General features: G+C 37.4%; 1 long non-coding RNA gene across 1 annotated transcript; it reads right to left on the bottom strand.

Annotated features, from left to right (window-relative positions):
* Nucleotides 1–5,431: 5,431 nt before the first annotated feature.
* On the bottom strand, nucleotides 5,432–10,315 carry LOC128810016 (uncharacterized). The gene is made up of 3 exons (XR_008437889.1): nucleotides 10,119–10,315; nucleotides 9,760–9,918; nucleotides 5,432–6,047 (listed from the first exon to the last, which is right to left on the bottom strand). It is a non-coding gene; the product is annotated as an uncharacterized LOC128810016 (long non-coding RNA).
* Nucleotides 10,316–10,590: the final 275 nt, after the last annotated feature.

Raw genomic sequence — 10,590 nt, 5'->3', positions numbered from 1 at the left:
AATAAATTTGCTCTTACCTGATTTATTTATTAGAAATTAATTTCTCTCTTGCATCCTGTTTATATTGGAGATTCTTACAAATAGACTTTTTCATTATTTGTTTTGATATTTTTCTATCCTTTTTACATTTTAAAATTAAGTGTTTACCCTTTCTAGACTTCTGGAATCTGTGTCCCTCAAGTTGTTAAAGACAATTGTTAATGGCTAATAAAATTTTTTCAGTGTTCTCAGAACTGAATTGCAACAGACCCAACAAACTTGAAAACAACTACATTATCTATGTAGAGTCTACTGTTTTTTTTTTCTTTTTTTTTAACCTGATTTTCACTCTTCTATTTATGGTTTTAATCAGGTTGGCTATGAAATTAAAACTGATCTTTTAAGCAAAGGCTAAAGGAAAAAGATCATTGAGCACTTTCAAGATAAAGTGATCAAGCAAGGAACAGTTGTGGAGAAAAAAAAATCTCTCCCATTAACCCAATTGATATAGTTGGAAAACAGACAAGCATCTGCCTTGGTAATGAAGTTTGCGTTCCTGAAGACTTTTTTTTTTTTTTTTAATACTAAATTAGTCAGTTTAATAATATAATTGCACTCCTGTAACCCTGTCTGAGTCAACACTTTAGCCTATTTGCTAGTAATTAACTGTATTTTGTTGTTAACTATTACCTTTGTTTCTCTTCTTAATAAAGCACTTAAATGTGTCTTCTTTTCATGATGTTTTTTTTTTCCCTTTCAAATTCTGTCACAGATATGCTCCTGAGCCTCAGAGAAGTATTTCTGCTATGAGTTTCTGCCATCCTTTTATACTGGCATTTAGTAATTTGTGCTGCTTCCATAGTTAATTTGATTATACATACTTTTATGTGTCTTTCCTGGATATTGGATCATTGAGGAATGCATGATCAGACCAGGCTGGTGTTCTAGAACATGCTGTATGTGTCCTCTGGACAGAGATAACTGGCATTGTACAGATACTGCTATACCTAGTGTAGGATGATCTCCTCAACTAAAGCAAAAGGTAAGAAGGCAAGAAGTGCTTGCAGTTTAAAAAAGCAAATGGGAAACAAAGGCTGGTATTTTGTAATGGAAATAAGAAGCATGCTGATGTTTTCTTTTTTAATGTATTTAATTTTGGTTCCTTGTAAAGTAATACTAAAACAATAGAGAAAAATATTGCCAAATACCTTGAATTCTCTACAGGCAACTTATTGATTCCATAGCTTGTTTTTGTTTTTTTTTTCACTTCTATATGAAACATGAAGAAGGACTAAAAAAATTTTCCTCAACATATTAATAGCATTAAATACATATGTGGACTTTGAGACATACCTCCAAATGACATAGATTTTTTGTCTATAGAATTATGAAATTTTTGATAATGGGAAAAAAAAAGTGTGTAATAACAATTGATCATTTGATAGCTGTGTGCTGTAAAATCCTCATCTGTGCACAAGTCAAAATATATTTAGTTAAAAGTTCTGCAAGCAAAGGCCTACTGATGGCATCATAACCAAGTGAACAGTGTGTAGAGACACAGAATTCTTCTGAGCAGCTGCCATGCTTTATTGCTGTTTTTCAGCTGTGTGTGAGAGATAGCCGTATTTTAAAGATAACATTTTATTACACACTTGCTTTCAAAGGGCAACTGTACACTTAGGTATACTGGCTAGTTTCAAACCCTCATTTCATTTTTATCAGGGCTAATTATGATGGTATTTTAAATACATATAGTGCAGGAGCCTGTTGGAGCCTCAACTCTCCACAAAGGAGTTATTATAAAAGATTATACATATCTGTACATATGAATATGGAATTTTAAATGTGCATGTAAACATAGAATCCATAGAAATTCTCTTAAATCCAGTGAAATAGTCCACAAACAGGAATCAGAGTGCAAAGTCTGGTTCAACAGTTATAATAATTTCTGAAATCTTGGAGGCATGTTACCAGTGATCTCTGTTCATTGTGCTGGTTCTTTCCTGCTACCTCTCCAAACTTGGCCATCTTTCCCTACTTTTTTATGTGAATGGAGAAAGAGAAGAAGGATTTTATTTCCATTGGTTTGCACATCTGGCTCTGCTCTTCCTTTCCCCTTTCTCTTTTGAAATTTACCCTCAATTTCTTTTCTTATGCTCAGTCAGTGATTTCTTGATGAAGCACTGGGCATCAAGATTTCATGTTATGCATATTAAGGATTATATACAGTTTAATACATTTAAATGTTTATTGTAACACACTAAACTGATGTATTCCTTGAGCTGAGGCTCAGGGTAGAACGATGTGTAACTGCTTGGAAAATGTTCACATGCTCACTGGGCTTTACAACATAATTCCTCATGAGATTGGCTCTAAAGAAGCATCATACTTTGCCCATAACTTAAACTTGTTCATCCTTGACTTCACACTTGATAAACAAGGAATAAACATGTATTAGGAACAAGAGCACATTTCATTCTACTGCAAACACAGATCACTAAAGAGAAAAAAACACAAAGCAGCCAACTCTCTTTTTCTCCTCCTGCTTCCTCTCCAAGCTCAATTAAGACTCAACATGTTTTTCTTCTCCCTAGTTTCCTTTTATCTGTTCTCCTTCTCATGTTTCCATGTCCTTTCCCCCATACTCTTTATCTGATGAGGGATAAAGAATAGTGCTGTGGGATAATGAGGTAATTCCTGGTAGTGTTGGAAGTCCCAGACACCTGGAAGATATATTTTTTTTTCTATCCCAGGCTGGGTCAGATAAGACCTTGAGTATTTCAGTGGTATATGTTCAAGTTAAATCAGTCCTTATGGGACCAAATAAAATTTCAGTGTACTGAAAAATATGCAAATGTCCATCTTTAGATATGGTGGTTTTGGTCTAGAAAATTTGATTTACATGAGTGGCTAGGAAATAGCGTAGATGTGTAATGAACCAAAGTGTTTTACCTTTGTCTTCATCCCATCCAACACTTTACAGATGTCTAACCCCTGGCTCTCTTTCCTTGGCATGGATCCAGTTGTGATTTGGCACTGAATCACTCTCCATATGCAGTGGATACTCCCAATCTAGTGAATTTTTAAATACAACTGCTTTGCATACACTGTGTAAATGAAATATTAACCCCTTTCATCCTTGCAACTCAATGTTCCAGCAAAAAACCGACAAAAAATTTCATTCCCAAGACTAATTTTTTCAACAGAGCCTGATCTAAATTAGTTCTCAAAGTAGTTTCTATATTTTTAATTTTATGTAGCCATTAGAATTGCATGATTATTTCTTAAAAAATTGGATTAATTTAGATTCAATAAAGCAATTATAACCAGCAAAGTGATTAACAATTAAGAAACTTCCAAAAAGGCTAATTACAGGGCTAGTAATTTAGCTGACTGTGTGATGATTCAACTCAGATTCCAATTTCTTAAGCGTTTGTGTACTCACTCTTCTCCCTGGTGCTTTAATAGGAAGCTTGCATGCAAATACTTGCTTCTCTGTGACTGAGTCCTGTGCTGCTTTGGGCCAAAATTGATTGCTGAAGTTACATGACTGAAGTGCCTTGGGTGAAAAAAAAAAAAATCACTGGAAGTAAAACATCCAGTAGACAGCTATATAAACTGTTCAGCCTGACAGTCACTAATGCTCACAGGATGGAAGAAGTTCTGCAAATAAGGTCAATAGAATTAACACTCACTCCTTAAATATCAAAGATATACTGCTGACAGCATTTGGGGGTGATCACAATTGCAAACCACCTGCTACATGAGCATATGTGGTCAGATGCTTTTCCTTAGAGTAACTGCTCTTCAGCCAATATTATGAGCTCACTAAGTCATATTTCATTGAAGAGCATGGATGGCCATGACTGTGTAAAGTCCCTTCTTTATTGTTCAGATCTCTCTGCTGACATTAACTCTCACTACTACACTGCAGTTGGTGGAGTCCTAAGGTTTTATGCCTGTTGAGGTCACACATGTTTATCCAGTAAATCAATAAACAGGGAAACAATGATAACACATTTATATGCTGATTAAATAAGTAGGTTAAATTTGTTTAATACATGCCAAGATAAATACTGCCACTCTTATTTCAGTAAAACACTGAGGTTTAGGTTCTGACACGTTGAAATCAAGGTGGTTTTCGCTTAACCTCAGGGGGCTTTGGCTCAGAACCACAGTCCAACCGTTGTGAAATACAGTTTATTTCTAGCCTTTTGTAGAATGTATTCCAAAAATATTTTCCATTATTTAGACCCTAATTATGTTTGTTTTCCCATGTTTTCTCTTTGAAGAAAAAAAATCAATCAAGACAAAGCAGGATTAAAAGTGTCTCTGAAGGGGATGTCATACAGTCAGTCAGTCATCATTTGGCAGCTCAGCAGTACAAAACCTGACTCATGTCTCCCTTTTTCAGTTTTCATTGTCCTTTCCCCACCCTAAGACCTTTCTATTAGCCCCAGCAAGTAACTAGTATTAAAGGCCTCCTCTTGCTTTTCAAAAATGGAAGAAAAAAATTAGCTTCTTTTTTTTTTTTTTTTTAATTTTTTTTTTTATTGTCCCAGTTTGGTCCCTGAGTCTCAATGGGCCTGTGCAATCTGAAGTTTGACCTTTTCAAATTGGGTTTGAAGAATGAAATAACAGCAGAAAACCCTTTCTTCACATTTTTGTTCATATGCTTTGTGGCTTGCAATCCTACAGTATCCGAGAGTTCAATTAGGCAGTGTGTGATTGGCAGGTTCCTGAGTTAAATAGCTGGGATGGGATCATACACTTAAAATAGCTTTAAAAGAAAACCTGTAGACAGACAATCAGTCAGACAATCTTTTCAGGCGCTTGGAAAGCCCCTACTTTCCTAAGCACTTGTCCTGTAAACGATCTGGAAGTCTTGCACATAAAGTAGTTTAATATAAAAGATTGCTTGGAGGCAGCTAACATGCAAACATACCCCTTGATGTAATATCTGGGGGCATTTTTTGAAGTTGTTTTTTTCAGAAGCATTGTTGTTGCTCATTATGAGTGTGACATCACTTCCCCTGACCTAGTGATATGTGTGTACTCTCGGTGCTCTGACTTTTAACTTTTTTAAGATCAAAGCTTCAGTTCTTCTGAATTCAAGCCCAACTTTTCTTTTGCTCTGTTCATTTCCAATATCTAGAGGAAAAATTTACCAACAAAGCAAGGGAAAAAGAAAGGCAAGAAAATTTCCTGTCTTCCCTGGTGCTGGATTCTGCAATTTGTTGGCCAAAACTTCCCTACTTTTGTGCTACTATACTGGGTTAGAAATCTGAGTTCTGAAGACTATGTATACCAGGAAAAATAGGAAAGAATGTCTAGTTTTTCTGTTCTTGATAGAGTGTCACTGCATAGTGTACAATTGTCCATGTTTATTCATACAAATTTACAAAAATCAAACTTTTACATTGGGAATTTAAGAGTAAAGAATAACGTCCGATGCTCCCCCTCTTTTAACAAAGCTGGAAAATATAAACACTCTTTCCCCTTTGTATAGCAGCTCACAAGTTGGAGCTTTTGACCAGCATGCAGAAAACATCAGTTTAGTTCCTAAATTCTGAGGATTTAAATGCAGATTTCTTCCCTTTGAAGAGTGCACTGTCACTCCTCTAGACACTTTCTATCCCTTCCTTTAAAGCTTACAAAAAACTTACAAAATACCCCCGGGGACCCATTGAGGAGGGTTGGATGGGGGGTTGGACTGGGGGTTCCCCACCAGTCGAGGTATCACCTGGGAGGAGATGCACCTGTAGGCTCTCCTTTGTGGGTGTTCCTATGGACCTGAGAAGGATGGCTTGGAATCATCAACAGCAGAAAGGGAGAAATTGGACCAGAGTTCTCCCAGATCCAGTGAGTGCTCTGTATACAATTCAGTATTTTATATATGATGCCATGGAGTGCTCCTCATGAGAAGATTTTTTTACTCCTCATCTGGAGCTTGTGAAATCCCAGAGAAGGGTGGGATTTAATGGTTGCATCTCCTTGCTCTGAGTGTTTCCTACCAGCTGGCTCTGAACAGATCCTCCTCAGCATGCTGGTTTTGGGATGATTTCATGCTGTCAGGGAGGAGGCAGAAATCAGAAGATCAGAACACAGTTGTATGGGGATTTTTTTGTATTTCAGGGGTGAACTCACATATTATGCACTGACGAAAGTTTTGATATTCCCCCGACAAAAACATATAAACCAGTAAGAATATTTAGGCAGAAGAGGAAGTATGCCAATAAATGTGAAACAGATCTCTATGTGAACATATACTAAATGGATTAAAATATTTTATTTCAGACAAGAGACATTGAAATAAAAACAGTAGGAAAATGAGAGAGGGCTAGAAAATTACAATCAGAGAAGGGGATGGAGAATTATTTTCTACCATATTTTTACAATACAAGAGCTGAAAATTACCATGTAGCAGGAAGCTGGCAAAACAATACAAGTGCCCACAAAGTGTTATGGAGACAAAAATATGAGTGGATTTTGAGGTTTTTATGCATATATATGTGTGCACACATGGACATGCACACACACAAAGATGCATAAACACACACACATATATATATATATATATATATATATATATATATATGTAGCTACTTGATATAATTGGCTGGATTCAGTCTTTAGTAGAGAAATTTTCTAAACCTCTGGTTAAAAAATGTTGCAGGCACATCACAAAGTATTAGTCCAGTACTATATCTTTTCTATACTCTTTCTCCAAGCACGCCATGTGCTCTTTGCAACCCTCTGCTCTCCCCTACACACTGTGATGAAAACTGAGTCACATAACAGCAGGTTCCTGGAGCAGTGTGATGGGACACCAGGAAAAGGAGCTAGCACATACTGCACCTACCAATATTGTGCAGACCTGTCTTTAGAAAGGACTCAGGAAATCCAGGAATGCAGCAGGCATTAAGGAAAACTGAGACTGCAGGAACTGGGGCTGAGCTGAAGAGCTATTGAAGCAATTAATTTGTAATACCTGAAGAGAAACTCTGCTTTTAGCAAAACAACCACAGGAAGCTCTTATAGAGCAAAGACTGGGCTCCTAATCCTCCAGGGTAACTGGCAATATACAACCCATGGAGGATATATAATGTTACTTTTCCCTCTCTTTCTTTTTCCTGGTTGAAGTGTAAGTATAAATTTCCTAATCAACACAGAAAAGCAGACCATGCTTGAGACTTTCTCTGAAATTAAAGTTTTTGAAGTTGATACTTTTAGACAAGAGGACCAGGAATATAGGATGAATATCTATATATAAGTCTCAATTTTCAGTTTAATATGATATTATATGATCAGCTTCAAGCCTATGACAACTTTCTGTGTGGTACAGAATGAGTTAGGAAGATCCCAGACATTACCAAGAGAGCTACAGAGGTTTATGAAATATAATGTGCAAAACTTCCAAGAAAACCAATACAAAAGTTTCCCTACTCTTTCTTATTTAAAGAATCCACTCTTAAGATAAATAGTACGAATTTCCAGTAGACTTGCAGGGAAATAAACAAGTGGCTTCTTCTGTAACCTGAGGGCTAGCATAATCATAATGAGAAATTATTCTTATTTTGTCAGAGAATTTCTTCCATGGGGCTATAGAGCCCTTAGTGAATGGGAAATTCTCACCTGTCCAGAACAATGACCTGCAGTTTCAGGGGGATTAAAGAAAAAGATCTGGGTGGTGAGTTTGTAGTTGCCTTGACTTGGATGTTTTTTTCTTGTTATGATTATAAGAGAACACAATACTATTGAAGAATAAAAAAAAACCTTCATGAAGCATATAGAGATTATAAGTATTTTGTTTTCCATAAATGGCTTTAAAATATGCTAAACAGAATTAAAAAAAAAAATCTAAAAAATATGTTAAACAAGATTTCTCCCATTCTCTCAATGTGTTCCCTGGTGCATTCTTCACTTACTGATGTTATTTTTCATCACATGGTGTTATTACTTACAGAGGTCTGTATCTTAAACCACTTGGGCAATAAACACAACCCTGCCACGATCAACAGGAGAAACTAACCCCCCATATTTGTAAGTCTTCTAGAAGTAAATATCTGCCATATATTTTCCACTTCTGATCCACTTATGTCTGGATTACTTTGGAGAAATCAAATTAATGTGGTGCTCCTAAACAGCCCCCAAGGCCCTAAAGACTTAACCCTTAAAAGTAAAGTTTTGTACATCTCAGCCTAAACCAAGCATTTCAAAACTTTAAAATGAATTTCACACTTAAATGCCTGTTTCCTTCTAGCTCATTATTAAAAAAAACCTTTTGGTATCCTTCCCACACCACTGCATTGCAGACACCAAACAATACAAACTGCATCCAGGGTTCATAGACAATGTCAGGTCACGGGGGGAACCCTGATGAAAGAAATATATTATTTTGTTCCATACCAGGAACTCTGATACAGCCACTTGATTGGTTTGTTTCAGTTTTTTGTGCACATTCTGTGTACTGTAGTAGCAAAAAGGAAAGCAACTTTTTGTTATCCTTCCTGCTTCTGGAGCATTTGAGAAGAAAATAAAAATTACACTCTCCTCTAACAGAAATGATGAACACATGTAATAAGGAAGCAGAGAATTGGGAGTTGTGCAGGGTATGATCTGCAGCAAGCATCAGATTCAAAACTAGCATTTAGAAGTGATGAACAGAAGAATTATTGTCTGGAGACCAAGTGAGGTAAGGTCAACGTAATGCAGGAAGTCACTGAAACTTGCTGGCATGCAAATAAAGACTGTCAAAAAAAACCCCTCAGTAAAACAAAACACACTACAAAAGCATCCCCTTCAAACTCTCCCTGTGAAGGAGTGAAACAACTTCCAATGGTTTTGCTTTACTTATCTCACCAGCAAATCTGAGTAATCTCCTTTTAAAGAATACCATTACAGTTTGTTGTTGTGGAACTAAATCAAGGTTAGGGTTAGAGACTGGAGTCCTGTTGGTATCACAGAATCACTAGGTTGGAAGAGACCTTCAAGATCATAGAGTCCAACCCATGCCCTAACACCATGGCACTGAGTGCCACATCCAGTCTTTTTTTAAACACATCCAGGGATGCAGACTCCATCGCGTCCCCAGGCAGGCCACTCCAGAACTTTATAGCTCTTTCTGTAAAATACTTTTTCCTAATATCCAACCTGTATTTCCCTTGACACAGCTCAAGACTGTATCTTCTAGCAAGTTCCATTGCAAGGCAAAGGATGAAGTGTTCCATAGCAGATCCTAACACCTATAATAGTCAATTTATCAGCATTACTATAATGTCACTTTTCTACTTGAAAGCTTTGTTCGTTAATAATTTACCAGATTTTCATATTTCTCATGTCCCTGCTATGAGGCAAAGGTCTAGCTGTTTCTTGCTCTGTTATGTGCTGCAGGTTAAATACATTTCAGCTGTATAATCTGCAGCTAGGGCAGGAAGTTTTGTAGTGCGCCATATTATGGACAGGCACTGCATACAATAGGTTCTGAAATTCCTTACTGTGTTTGAAAGGATGAATGAATTCTGTAAAACATAAGGTCATTTCTGAACTCCCTAGAAACCTGAGCAGGGCTAGAGCAAAAGTCAGCTGTAGAGCAGGTGATCTGAAATGGCAGAGACCTCTGGATGAAAAGGATGCTCAGAGCTGTCAGGGAGGGAGGAAGAAGAAAAGCCTTGACAGTACAGGTCAGAGGACTGGTTCACTTGGGAGAGGAGTGAGATCACTAGATGCTTTGGTGCAAATCTCACTTTTGTTGATATACAGATACATATTTATACTCACCTTCCCTTCAGTTATTATCCTTCAATAAGTGAGTGGTATTTAAAACTCAGGAGAATAACCAGCCCCTGAGAAGCATTATTGCTGAAACTCAGTTCACAGTCAATGTGTCTGCCTTTTGCTCATTCTTGTCTCATTAGAGCCACCTGAGTCTCCACCAGCCTGAATGGAACAGGAATAGGAGAATGGATTATTTTATGTGGAAAACTGTTGCACAGTAGACTATACAGCTACGCTTTCATACTTTCATGCAAGTCTATCTCCAGCTCTCATGATTTTACAAAGGTTCCCCTATGTTCCTCTCACAAATGATGTGAAGCAAAGTTTTGAGAGAAGAAAGGAGCATTTAACTGAAGACTTACCTTACAGTGAGAGCTGGCCAGTGTTTTAGTGGAGGTAATTTAATTCCTTCTGGACTGGCTGTGTCCTGACTGATGCAAACCCTCCCTTTGTGCTCTCCCATGGCTGCTGACCTCACCAGCACGGCGCTGCTGCTGCTCCAGCACGGCCATGTGGAGCGGCCATCTGGATTTAGGGACATTCAACACAGATGAAGAGCTGCTGTGCAGGAATGCTGGGGAAAGAAGTGACTTTTTCTTATTGCTTTTTTTGGGAGAGCACTGCTGGGCCCCTTCCATTGTACACACCAGAGCACGTAGCAACTGCTCAGGCTATTGATCAAATGAAGAAATGCTGTCAGCCCCTTGAAGTTGCAACCATTAAAAGAGATATACATGGCAGGAGAATGCAAGTCCAGCCATGCACATCTCTGCAAGTCAGAATGAAGTTCTTCTAACTCCACAGACTTTTTGAATCAATTTAACTTTTAGACAT

Source organism: Vidua macroura, chromosome 1 (assembly GCF_024509145.1).
Source record: "Vidua macroura isolate BioBank_ID:100142 chromosome 1, ASM2450914v1, whole genome shotgun sequence".
Classification (NCBI taxonomy): domain Eukaryota; kingdom Metazoa; phylum Chordata; class Aves; order Passeriformes; family Viduidae; genus Vidua; species Vidua macroura.
Note: the sequence above shows the minus strand (reverse complement) of the source record. Positions and strands in the feature narration are given on the sequence as shown.